A 14255-nucleotide genomic window follows, 5' to 3' on the forward strand; every position below is an offset into this window, starting at 1 on the left:
GTTTACTAAAATAGCAGTGAAGAGCATGGACTGGAGTCCAGCTTCTAGGGTTCAATTTCTCGCTTCAGGAATTCCCTAGCTGCCTTATCCTGAGAAAACCAGGTAATCTCTTTAAGCCTCAAAATGGGAGGAATATTAGTACCTATCTCATAGGATAGTTGTGGGGATTAAATATTATTTAAAAGCACATAAACATAGTGTGTGGCACATAGAAAATAATAAATACTAGTTATGATTATTATTACATTTTTGCACCTCTGCAAAAGTGAGAAATCAGTCCTGAATCCTAAGAAGGATCAAACCTTCAGTATGTTCCTGGTCCACAGAATTGTGTATTTTGGCTCCAGTATGGTCCAGGAACATGGTTCCTCCTCAAGTCAGGGATTCAGAATTATTGAGCACCTGTGGGTTTAAGGACTCCTCAATCCAATACAGCTCTCTCTGCTGAGATAAATTACTACCCATTCCAGTTCTAAACATGTCTCGCTTGTAACATCCGCTGACAAATGTGACTGAAAAGATGTGGGAGGATGAGGGGGGAGCCAATCAGTAGTCCTAATCTGCTCTGTGCTGTACTCGTTCTCAGCTGGCTTTCTCCTTGGAGATGAGTATAAATAACGAGAGTTTTGTAAGGTGGTAAGGGTTAACAGTAAATTTTATAAACTAAACATCCTGGGAATTTCATTAAAAACAAACTTTACTTTTGTTTTATACCTATCACACGTTTATTGAGAAAGATACAAAAAAGTGACAACAGAAATAAGAAACAACAACAACAAAAACTCACTAATTACAACTACATTTAGAGTTGTTCATTAAGAGTATATCAGGCATTGCAAAACTATCTTTTTTGCTCTTCCCATTCTCTATAATTTTCCTTCCCACTAAAAATGTTAACAATTCTTTAAGGCTTTTTTTAAAGAGCAGTTTTAGATTCATAGCAAAATTGAGAGGAAGGTAGAGAGATTTTCCATATACTTCCTGCCCACACACAGGCATAGCCTCCACCATAATCAACATCTTCCATCAGAGTTGTACATTTGTTACACTCGATGAACCTACATAGACACATCACTATCACCCAAAGTCCACAGTTTCCATTAAGGTTCACTCTTGGTGTTATGCATTCTGTGGGTTTGGACAAATGTATAATGACAGGTATCCATCATGGTATCATGCAGATTATTCTCACTGCCCTAAAAATCCTCTGGGCTCTGCCTTCTCATCCCTCCTACTCCATCCCAACGCCTGGAAATCACTGATCTTTTTACAGAATGTTGTATTGTTGGCATCATACAGTATGCTGCCTTTTCAGATAGATTTCTTTCATTTTTTAATATGCATTTAAGGTTCCTCCACGTCTTTTCATCATTTGATAGTGTATTTCTTTTTAGAGATGAATGATATTGCATTGTCTGGATGGACCACAGTTTGCCCAGTAACCTATGGGAAAACATCTTGGTTGCTTCCAAGTTTTGGCAATTACAAATAAAGCTGCTATAAACATCCATGTTCAGGTTTTTATGTGGACATAAGTTTTCAGCTCTCTTGGGTAAATACCAAGGAGTGTGATTGCTGGATAATATGGTAAGAGTACATTTAGGCGGATTCCTTGGCTTAGATAAATAAAAAATGATTAGAATGAGCCGCTCAGAGTTACTGAGTATCTCGAAGACTAAATAAAGACTTTTGTATTTGTATCCTTTCAACAAGACAAACATTCTTAACTGACTTTTAAAAGTATAAAAAAGACTAAAATAATACTAAGATAGTAAATTAGTTTTTAAAGGTATTTTAAAATTTGATTTCAATACTAAAGTTACGTGCTATAAAAGATAAATGATTAGAATAGTTTGCATTTAAAAAATAAATCAACTAAGATTTCTAGGGAAAAAGAGGCCTCTATTTGTTTGCAAATTTTCTTAGATAAATTCATCCTGAGCACATGTTGAAATTCTTTGCTTGTCAATGGGAAAACTAACAACTGGATTACAGAATATACCAATTTGAAGTAAACTTACTTCTACCCAGCTTATATATTCTATCTGAAAAAAAATATTTACATAAGCAACTAAGCTTGTAAGTGTGGATATTGCTTTATTTTACGTAGCTGTTAAAGGTCATAACCATGAAGTTGACAATTGAGAGCCATCTTCTCAGAGTTTTCAGGATCAAGTGATAAGTAAGGTAAATTTATCTGTTACTATAATTAGACATGAGAAGCAAAAAAATGTGTGTCTCTATGCAGTTGTTCCTAATGTCAGATAGTTACCTCTTTACATTTCTTTGTTTTTGCTACAAAGCTACCATGTCTTCCTGGATCTTATTGAATCACGAATTGGGTATTTATGTGTAGTAAATACATTTTAGGGAGAGATATTTCTCTGACTCTACAAAGTGGCTTTTTATTTTAAATTGTAGGATGTTTTCATAGGTCTGTTGATGTTTTTCTTTGATTATAGTTTAGAAGCAGATGTATGCTGTCTAGTCATCCATCCCTTTATCGTTCACTTTTCCTGTGGCATTTGCATTGATCAGCATTATATTCTATAGTCTCTATTATTTTCTATGTATCCAATCAGACTGTATATACCATAAAGGCAAAGTTTTGACTGTTTTCTTTCCTGCTATATCTTTGGTGCATAAAACAGAGTCAGGCACATAATAGGCCCTCAATAAGTATTTGTTGAGTAGGTGGTTGGATAAGTGAAGAGAATAGCTATAATGTCCACTGCGAGACATACCAGGTTTATTTAATCAATCCTCTATTAATGAATATTTGAATTGTGTCTTGATTTTCAGGCTTATGTGGATAATGCATCAATAAGCATCCTTGATTATTCTGGTGGACTTGGCGGCTGCCTCCTTAACATCCACTCCTTCTTCTTTTGATAACTGCTTTTATAATTATTCAGTTAACCAAACACATACCAAGAAGGCCATGTTTATTGCAGAATGGAAAGTCACTGCTTGCTCTGATGGTATGCCCTGTAACTTAATTGTAAGTTAATCAGCATAATCCCATTCGATTATTGGCTCAGAGATGTGCAAATGAGAAAATTCAGTTAAAGAGACATGACATGATGTCTGCCAGGGCCTTCTGGGAAAGAAGCTTCCTAGATCTTCCGGGAGCAACTTTATTTATCTCTCTCCCTAGATACAGACAAGGGAGAGTATTGCTCTGAGAGCCATTTTGATCACAAGGCTTTATCCTGAGGACAAAGCTGACTGTAATGCAGAGGGCAAAGACAGAAATAAATTGGGTCCTGGATGACATTTTTGAATTGCTCAAACCATCCTCGAAGCCATTCCGATTTCTAAGATTCCATTAGTACATTTTTAAAGACTGTGAATTGGATTTTCCGTTCCTTGCAACCGAATGACCCTTAAATGATACACTCACATTTATACATCTTTTTTTTCTGTTTTTACATGCATATTTTAATAGGCTAGAGTTCTAGAAGTTAAGTTGCTAGGTCAAAGAGCATATATGTTTCACATTTTAATATAAATTCACAAATTGTGAAGAGTTAGATTTTAAACAAAATAAGAGGGAGAAAATGGTGAGATATACTGAAAAGGGACTACTGGTTGGCATCAAGAAAAATGATTTATTTTCCCTTTTCATACTTTTCTCTGGGCCTGCCCTGAGCTTTTATATATCACACTTATCTTGTCAGGTCTCTGAATCTTCCCTCTGCCTGAGGTGGTTAGGCGAGTAAGTGTATACTGGTGGTGGTGATGGGATGAGGTAGGAAAATATTTCACTAGGAACAAGAAAATCTTCAAACTCATTTGTTTCTGGAGAAAAGCCTCTTTAGTTAATGTAGATCAAAGTCTTCTTATTTTAACAAAGAAGAGCTATAAGTGAAGTTAATTTAGGTATATGCAAATATAAAAGCAATTCAGTAAGAATTAAGGAAATAACACAAGACAGGTTAGTTATGACCAAATATTGAAGATCCTTGAATTCCAGGCTAAGGAATTTGGGCTCCATCCTAGTGTAATTGATAAGGCAATATTAGGGGCTTAGCACTGCTCCCTACAAATGTGCCATCCAGAGTTACAAAGGGATGGAAATTGGTAATAGGGGGACATATCTTCCTATACTTTCCTCTCCCAAGATATCTGTTATGGACTGGATATTCGTGTCCCCCCCAAAATTCATCTGTTCAAACTAACCCCCAATGGGATGGCATTAGCAGTGGGGACTTTGGGAAGTTTAGATGTAGTCCTATGGGTGGAGCCCCCATGATAGGAGGAGTGTCTTTAGAAGAGGAAGAGACTAGATCTAGCTCTCTGGGCCGTGTGCGAGAAGATAAGGCAAGAAGGCAGCTGTCTACAGCGAGGAAGTGCCCCTTTGCATTTCCTGTGGCACATTGATCTTGGACTCCTTAGCCTCCTGAAATGTGAGAAATTCATGTTTGTTATTTAAGCCAATTTAAACTATGTATTTTGTTATAGCAGCCTGAACCACTAAGGCAAAATTCTCCTTCATCTTACCACTGGGCTGAAAACATTTTCCACTTTCAAACCTCATTCACCTACTCTAATGTTTCTATGCCCAGACTCCATGTATCTTTCCCTTGATCTATTTCAGATATGCACATGAATCATGTCTTGGGACATATACTCCAAACCATCTTCCAGATGATCCATTGAACAACCTAGAGTTGGGGGAGCAGTGTTGAAAATTAAAACCTACCTCTACAGATAGGGCTGAAGAGATCAAATAACACCTCTGTAGCCAAGACTTTTATGACCTTAGGATAGTAGATCTGTTTTCTCCAAACTTATCTGCATTTGCATTTTTTCATTTTTTGCTTATAGTTCGGAACAGTACATAATTTGGGTTGGTATTTGGGGATTCTGGTTGTGAAAGAGGGGCCAGATTGCCTGCAGACATCACACCTACTATAGCAATAAACCCAGTTAGAAACAAGAAAGGTCCTGGAGACCTGGGATACAGTGGTAGGTGAAACCATGAAAAATGCACGAAATCTGTGGTTTTTAAGACTTTATTCATCAAGATGTTTTCCCTTATCTAGCCTCAAAGAATTTTAGAGAGATTAGACAAAAAAAGGGAAAGAACAATGTCACAGTAGTAGCAATGCCTTAGGAATAAGGATAGCTGGTGCTTCACCTCAGCTTTGCTATGAACTAGTTGAATGACTTTGGGCAGTTGATTTTAACTTCCTGCACTTAGTATCATTATCTGTTCAAAAATGTGATGGGAACGGTGATCCTAACCTTATTCATCTCTATATCCCCAATGTCCCACACAGATTCTGGCATAGAGGAGGTGACCAGTATACTTATTTTGATTAGGTTGAATGAGTAACTAAATATCTTTTTAGGTTTTATGTTCATATAATACTTTGATTCTATGTCCACTTTCTTATTCAGCAGATAGTTTCAAGAGAAAGTACAAAAATACAAAGTAGAGGAAAATTCTAGGACATATTTGGTGGAAGACAAATGTTTTTATTAAGCTATTGTTTTCAGGCATAGGAGGAAGGTGAAGTTAACTAACAGGAGATGGATTATGAAGAGAGAATGGTGTAGAGTTGGCAGCAATGGTCTGCTGAATCCAGTCCACATAGTTGCAGACCTTGGTGTAGACACCAAGTTTGCCTTTCAGAGTTCAGCCATGGCCCCAGGAGACAGTACCCCGGAGCTCTCCGTTGCAGACCACAGGACCACAAGAGTCATACCGAGCAAGTCAGAGGAGACAATTAGAACTCTGAACTATGCCCAGATGGGAGAAAGCCTCAAAGATGTTCCTCCAGTATCTTGAAGACATCATCAGGCTACTGATCTTCCATGAAGAACTCTTCTTCCCCTGGAAATCCAACCCTCAATCTCCATACTACATCCCATTCTTTTTTCTCCCTCTTTCTGGCTCCTCCTCTTTCTTTCCTTGGTTGCAGACCTGTAGGGCCAAGAAGAGTGAGGGCTGTGGAGTGTAATGCTGCCCAGCTAGCCCTGCTGCTTTCAAAGAGCTTCTTTCTACAATATACCTCCCAGGATGGCATCTGGATGTTTTTTGCATATAATCACTGTGTATCTTTTACTCTTAACCCTAACCCTTACTATGGCATAAAGGAAATCCATCATTTATCCCAAGTCTATCCCTCACCCCTCAAAATCAGTCCCAGAGACAGCTTTTCAATCTTCTGTGTTTCAGGAAAGGGTAAATATCATGGAGATGCACGAGGCTGAGTTGGAGGAAGGAGTGAAAAGAAACTAACCTGGCAGGAATCCTTTCCAGACTCCAAGAAGCCTGTACAGAGCATGTTGTTGGTGATCTGGCTGGATAGGCATTGTGGCAAACAAATGTTGGAGAGGATGGGAGCTTTCAGACACTGCAGGAGATCAGAGAGGTTGACTGTTGGGTGCAAGATTGAAAATGGAAGATTACCCATGTGATTCCTGGAAATTTCTTTCCCAATCTCTCTCTCTCCCTTCTTTCACAATACTCCTGCTCTTTCTCTCAGATTGCCAGTAACTGCTACTTGGGAAGAACAACTTTTATTTGGAAGGTGTTCCAATCAGTTTTTGGTGAGGAAGATTGTCCCTGAGCTAACATCTGTTGCCAGTCTTCCTATTTTTCTTTTTTCTCCACCAAACCCCAGTACCTAGTTGTATATCCTACTTGTATGTATTTCTAGTTGTTCTATGTGGGATGCCGCCACAACATGGCTTGACGAGCTGTGTATAGGTCCATGCCCGGGATCTAAACTGGCGAACTCCAGGCTTTTGAAGTGGAGCACATGAACTAACCACTTGGTCATGGGGCTGGCCCCTTCCAATCAATTTTAACTCACCAGTTATTCTCTCTCTGATACTAGGCTTCAGTGACCCCAGATTTCAAATCTACAGACCTTATTTCTTAAGCAGGTCTATCCTTCAGAAAATACCAAATCCCTGAGCCTCTGTTCTGTTGACCTTCTCAGTTTCTAGTTCTCTGCAAATCAGTAGTTACACATCAGATGAACACCTAGCTCTATATAATATTCATTTTTGTTGTGTTTCCAGCAGAGGAATCTTCCTCATTTCAAGTCATGTATTCTAAAACTCCATATAGCCACAAACTATACTCTGTGAACCTTGCCTTGAATGACAGTTTGGACTAATTGACCTGAAACATGCCTTTCACCTCTAGGATTCTCAGACTTGCTGCCTCTATTCCAGGTGACACTTACAGCCTTTGCTCAGGGTGTTGCCCCAGCCAGAGATGAGGCACTGGTTACTAGCAGCAGCACAATATCTTGGCTGAGAGTTTGTAGACGTTCAGGAGCTGATAGTGGCCTGGGAGCTCAGTTTAATCAGCAGGATGTTATTATCAATGGTGGTTTCATTGTATTTGGGGTGGGGGATGACCATGGCTGAATTAATGAATTGTTCGTTGCCCTTAACGACTTCAATGTTGTATTCTCCCAGATGCACCTGGATTCAGCTGGATTAAAGGATTACAAGTTTCCTAAGTATCCAACTTGAACTTTTCCCCCTTCCGAGGACACCCTAGTCATGAGCATAATACAGGCATCATTCCCTTCAAGCATTTGCAGTCATGGGTAATTGTGCCCTTAATGTAGTCCTACCAGATATGGTGCACGTTAGTGTATTTCTTAGGTAGGTGCCACTACAAGTACAGACTTACAGCCCACAATCTTGTGAGAATATTTAGGTTTAGGAATAGAACCAAAGGATGCCAAGAAAACAGTGGGAGGTGAAAGGGAACTACACAGCACCTGCCATTTCTCCTCTGGTTGGGACTATCAATTACTGTAGGGAGACATGACAGGAATTCGAGGTCTGACAGAACATTAAGGGAGTAGAATGAGTTGTTATTTTTAGTGATGACTGTAAACTGCATATGTGTTATCACCTCCATATGCCATCTTTTCCTGGTTGAGCTATAATGATTAGGACTATTTACTTGTTAATGCTCTTAAGCTAGTTCCAGTCCTACTTCATCACTCAGTATTTCCCCTCCTGTGTCTTTAGTACCATCATTTGGAAGGACATCAGGGAACTCTAAGTGTACCTTTCCATGAGAAAGTCCCTCAATACATCATACAATTTCTGGGGAGAACAATGTGGCTTTTAGAATCTGAATGCTCACTACTCAAGCATAGCTCTATAATTTACCCTGATTGTGGTTTGGCAGGGCCGGGGAATGAGTTGATCTTAGAGAACAGGGATGTTTGTCTTGTTTATTTGTGACTTGTAGCAGTGACTAGCAGACACAACCCACAGGTCGTTGATGAGGGAGCCACCACAGAGGTGGTAGCCAATGTTCAGAGATACCTGATAGAGGACGGAATTCTCCTGACACATGTAGCCCCTCTCCAATCTTGTTATCATTTTCAGTGAAGAAAGAAACTGACAGAAAAAAGTTGGAAACTATCCATTAAACAGATCATCTTGGAATTTCTACTCACCACCAAGTTTTTGCAGATTAACCGGAAAATAGCAGATAATGTTTTCTTGTCACACATAGTTGGAAATGGTGATTTAAACATAAGTTTTTCAAGATGTTATTATTCTATACCTTTAACGTATTCTACTTATACCATTATAAGTATCTAATTTTTATGCATTAAATTTTATGAAGATACTGCATTCTTTTACATAGGTACCACACACACACACAAACTCATATACATTCATTCACATACACACACATGGATCAGAGACTCTGTACATAAGAAATACCCTGGACACCGGTACTTAAGGATATAAAGAATACTTTTTACCAAAACCCTGCTCAGCATCCATGGAAATAGGCATTCAATAAAGCTCTGTTGTACCCATGGTGTTGTTTACTTGTGTGGCTGGTAGGGCACAGATATCCCCAAGAGGTAACAGAAAGGAAGCTTTAGAAGCCACCTGGGAATATTCTGGTCGGGAAGAAAATGGCAGTTTGTACTTTTGTTTCCCTAATTGCTCTTCATGGTTCTCGCCTAAAATTTTCAGGAAGTGATTTCATAGAACATTATAAGCTTTCCCTCTCCAACCTTTCCACTTATCCCAATTATCTTTCCAATGTTTTTCAATTTATTCAGTATTGTGAAGTCTGGCCACTGATTTATTAAGCTTCTTACAGCTTCAAAAGTCTCTAATTATATTATATGCTCCCTATTATTTAAATAGTTTAAAATAATTTTGGGAAAGACATTCCCAGGTGTATAGTAAGGTGTATTGAATTTATGCCTGCCCAATTAGAGAAAATTTGCAGTAAGTTTTAGTAATATAACATTTAGTAGTATAAAAGTAGAAATAGTCATTTATTTATTTCCTTCAATAATTGAATGGCATGTTACATTATGCCGCAGAGATTTCATTAGCAAAGATGTTGTAAAACCCAGCCCATAACTTTCATTCACAGAAAATCAAATATCTTTGCCTGTTAAGATGTCCTTTAGTACAGAGGAGACTCAGGCTCTGACCCTCACGACCTCTTCAAGGAGCACAAGATTAGTCATTGGTCTCAATTATTAACTCCTAATCCTTAGAAAGATCGAAACAACATTTACTTAATGTTGACCATCCTTTCGTTGTCTCTCATCCTTCATAGATTTTACCTTGAAGTTCAGGGCCATTCTGCCTTAGCCCATCTACCCCGATCACTCCTGCTCACTGTGATCTTTCCCCATATAGTGAGATTTAATTATCTGTAGACACGTGTATTACACACTGTTGTTTTGAATTTATAAGTCTCTTGAGTACAGAGATTGCTTTCAACATTTCAGAGTACAAACTTAAATATGTGACAGACACCTACTAATTCATTTATTGTTGGAGACTCACCAGTGGCTCCCAGGAGAGCAAGGAAGAGAAAAGTCTTCATGGTTACTCAATGGATCTGGACCACAGACTAGGATGAAGAGTTTTCATCCACAGCTGTTTATTTCTACCTCATTGACACTCATGGCCACAGGTGACAGTAAAGTGATTTTCCTGAAAATTCAGAAACCCAAATTTAGAATTCAATTGTGCCTAGTTGAAGATAATTCAGTGTTAAATTTAAACATCGACCTTTGTCTTTCTTTCCAGAAGTTTATGGAAATGGAAGTAATGGACCCACCTGGTTGGAACTGTTCCCCATAATAGAAAAGTAAGTTGGAGTAAGGTCACCCAACAGGGCTCCAAGTGTCCTGATTCCCAGACGAAATTCTTGGGTATTTGTCTTGCTTAACTGTGAACCTTCATCTTGAGTACTATCTTGAGAAATTGGAGCTGGTGCGTTTAATTAAAAATATACAGAATATAGCCTGCTGAATGAGATGGCACAAACCACCCACATGAGGTCAGCAGAGTTCCCTCAGCACTCAAGCTCCCTCTTTGGGGTAGTTAATACCTTGGGGTTGTTTTGATTGAAGGCTTAATTTCTTTCTTTCTTTTTTCTTTTTCCTTTTCTTTTTTTTGAGGAAGATTGGCCCTAAGTGGACATCCGTGCCCACCTTCCTCTACTTTATATGTGGGATACCTGCCACAGCATGACTTGCTAGGTGGTACATATGTCGGCGCCTGGGATCTGAACCGGCAAACGCTGGGCCACCAAAGTTAAGTGCGAACTTAACCTCTATGACACTTGGGTGGCCCCTGAAGGCTCAATTTCAATACACCCACACAAAGAAATAGTCAAAAGATTTGTTACTCACAGATCCCAGAGGCGAGGGGGTGCAACTGAGCCAGGGAAAGGGCAATCCTCAGGTGCCAGGTGAGGAACTAGCAGGAGGTAAGAGAGCAGGGCAACAAGCATCTCTTATTTCTAAGGTGGTTTGCATGGAGGTCATTAACTTTTCACGGGCTCCACTTTAAGTAGTTATTTTTTAAAAAATCAAAGCTGGTCTTGGGGTGGGAATCCTAAGCTTCAGTCCATATCTAAATGTCCAGACTCTGGGTGTGAGCGGGGTTGTCATACTGTAAAATGCCTAGGCAGCAACTCAAAATGAACATTTTTCTCATCACAATTGATCTTGGGATGCCTGGACATTAGTCTTTAGGGAAAATCATGGGCACTTTCTGAATGACGGAGATATCAAAAGTCACTGGCAAGGTTTTGGTCACCCAGTGCATGAAACATTTAAGCATAGAAAAAATGCCAATCAACAATATCAACAGGCAAACAACTGTTTGAAATCCTGTCCGTAACTGTCTCCCTCACTTGCTGGGGTCAAGTCAAGAAAATAAATCTAGGTCCTTGGGTAAGATTAAGGTAGGTATTTGATTGAAACTTGGGTCAGATTATGGAATACTTGTACCTGTTGGGCCATTTTTTGTAAGTTTGTCCGAATTTGTGCAGAATTATTAATAAACATGAAGCAAGTGGTACACTTTACAGCACATATACCCCCTTCCTTGGCCTATAGCTAATGTAAAACTAAAGAGTTACCCTAAACCATGTACAATAAAGAATCATGTTGTTGTTGCATTAAGGCAGGCTTTAGTGTAACAGCCCAACGTGTTGAACCAGCATGGCTACAGGTTAATGTTTGTTTTAATAATTTTTTCTTGCGTGACCAGTGCTGCATTGCCTGACCCCGTCCCTGCGAGGCATAGTAACAGACCTACTCCCAACATAATGGGAGTGAATACTGCATGCTTTCGATGTGAGGGAGAAGAAGGAGAGAAGAATTGGGGGTCCTGTTCAGTGATTTTTAAGTGTGGTCCCAGGGAGGCTCAAGTACACCGGTATGAATATATAGGACTCCCTAAGAGTTGGCATGGAGGCAAACATGCAAGTACAAGATACGGTCAGGATTCCAACCCAGGAAATCTGGCATCAGAGTCTGTGCTGTTAACCACTATGCAAAACTTCCCTAGAAAGTTCACCAGAATCTGGAGACCAAGATAGTACAGAATTCCCGGCCAATGATAATAGAATTGAAATTTTTGGAGTGTTTACTATGTGTCTGGCGCTGTGGACAGGATTTACATACATCAGCTCTTTCAATCCTCACCAACAACTTTACGAGTGTTGTTATGATTTTACCATTTTATAGATGGGGAGGATGAGTCTTAGAGAAGTTATTTATTTTGCTCAAAATTTTATAGCTGTTAAGTGGTTAATACAGCGTTCAAACACAAGCAGCCTTATTTCAGGGTCCATGTCCTTCTCTGCAATGCCATAAATACAACAAAAGAGAACAATATGAACTCTACCAAACCAGGGGATGACTCTAGGAAGCACACAGAATTCTGAAAAATCCAAGAAATGGGTTCCTGGGACAAGAATTGTCAGAATTAATGGAGTATGGCAAAAATATCAAGAGTAAGTGAATCTCAGTGAGAACTAACTTCCAGCCACACATACCCAGACTCTACACCCACACAATATATATGTGAATTGCCTGCCAGGATGCTATTCCTGCTTTAGCAAATAATCTCTTCTGAAGAGATCCTTTCTGTTTCCTTTACTGAAATTTAGTTAATATGAAGATGATTAACTAGAAGGCAGAGTTTTTCAACCCCATCATTATTGACCTTTTGGGCAAAATAATTCTTGTTGTGGGAAACTGCCCTGCACACTGTAGGATATTTATCAGCATCTCTAGCTCCTATTTGTAGTTATGACCACAATAAATGGCTCTAGACACTGCTAAGTGCCCCCCACGAGTCAAAATCATCTCCAGTTGAGAACGACTGAGAAAATGAGAAAAGATGGGCAAAGTACCTTCTAAAAAGCTATAGCCAAGGGAAAGTGCCTTGAGCTCTAGGACAATTTAAGCATTCATTAACTGAAAGAATGGCATACAAGGCAGGGACATGTCATTCATTGATCCCTAACATCAGGAAATACTAAGGAGTAAGGGAAAGTGCGGGATTCAGAATGGGGAAGAGGAAGTCTTCTTATGCTGTTGAATTATCTTCCATTGCTGAGGGAGTTATTGGATGAGTTGTTGGAAGCTGTATGATTCTACATCACCCCTGGAACTTCCCCTAACCTCATGAGAGTTCTTGGCCCACATGAAAATCACAACATTTTAGAGCAGAGGTTTTCACAATAAGTGGCTCATGTGCTGCTATGTCCCAGAGGGCTGTCTCTGGTGTGTCCTGGGCATTATTACTTGAACCCCTTCTTCCAGGAAAAGAAAGAGTGAGGGTTGCTAGCTTTATCTAGGATCAATTGCAAATTCCCAAATCAACACCTTGAGATAAAGAAACATGGACCTGACTGGCTGCAGTGTGATGATTCTTTAGTCATCTAAAGCAGTAGTGGGGATGTGGGGAAAATGTAAGTGATGGTTTCCAGTCTTCAATTATTCCCATGTTGCATGTAAACCACTTAGCACAGTGCCTGTAATGTAGTTACATTCTGATTTATAAACAGACTTCTTTTCCTGAGTCGCTTCTTAGGGAAAGATGTTGATATTTCGTGTGTTGGTGACTTTTTAATCTAATTCACAGTAAAATGAACATGTGTCATTTAGTGGAATAGCTATTTAAGTTAAAAAATGGTCATTTGTGCACTACCTAAAATCACGTTGAAGACTGCTATTGATGTACATTCCAACATGATACTAGGCTGACAAAAATGATACTAGGTTGGACAAAACCATGGTGGGAAAAACCAAAGATCCCTGATGATGGTGGTTGTAGTGGTTGCTGTGAGTGGAAGGGGTATGGAGGGGAGTCGATCTGGATATTAAGTGAACGCAATTAGTATTCCAAGTGAAAGTGACCCCTATTGAAGAGGCCAGGAGAATACAGGATCAGTATGAGGTGTCTCTGTATATGTGTATGCGTGCTTGTCATTTATGTAAATTGAATGAAGAAATCTGAAGAAGATATCCTTGCATGATTGTATGGGAGCTTGGACCTGCAAGATGCCTTTTACTTCTGAGATATTGTGAATCATTCTGTGATGTTTGACCCTGGAGAATTGGTTTGAAAGTTCCAAGACTCAATATTATTTTTCTTTTTTTAGGCTGTTTTAATTTATTGACAACATTGGTTTATAACATTATATAAATTTCAAGTGTACTTCATATTTCAACTTCTGTATAGACTACATCGTGTTCACCACCAAAAATCTAGTTTCCAACTGTCACCATATGCACATGTGACTTTACCCCTTTCACCCTCCACATCCTCCTTCCCCTCTGGTAACCACTGATCTGTTCTCTTTATCTATGTGTTTGCTTCTCTTCCACATATGAATGAAGTCATATGGTATTTTTCTTTCTCTGTCTGATTTACTTCATTTAGCATAATACCTTCAATGTCCATCCATGTTGTTACAA

The 14255-nt window shown here is 39.2% G+C and overlaps 1 pseudogene; it reads right to left on the minus strand.

The window, feature by feature from the left end:
• Positions 1-5524: 5524 nt before the first annotated feature.
• LOC124243355 (trypsin-like) lies at positions 5525-9856 on the minus strand (annotated as a pseudogene).
• Between the last annotated feature and the right edge of the window lie 4399 nt (positions 9857-14255).

The sequence above is a fragment of the Equus quagga genome, chromosome 8, assembly GCF_021613505.1.
Source record: "Equus quagga isolate Etosha38 chromosome 8, UCLA_HA_Equagga_1.0, whole genome shotgun sequence".
Lineage (NCBI taxonomy): Eukaryota > Metazoa > Chordata > Mammalia > Perissodactyla > Equidae > Equus > Equus quagga.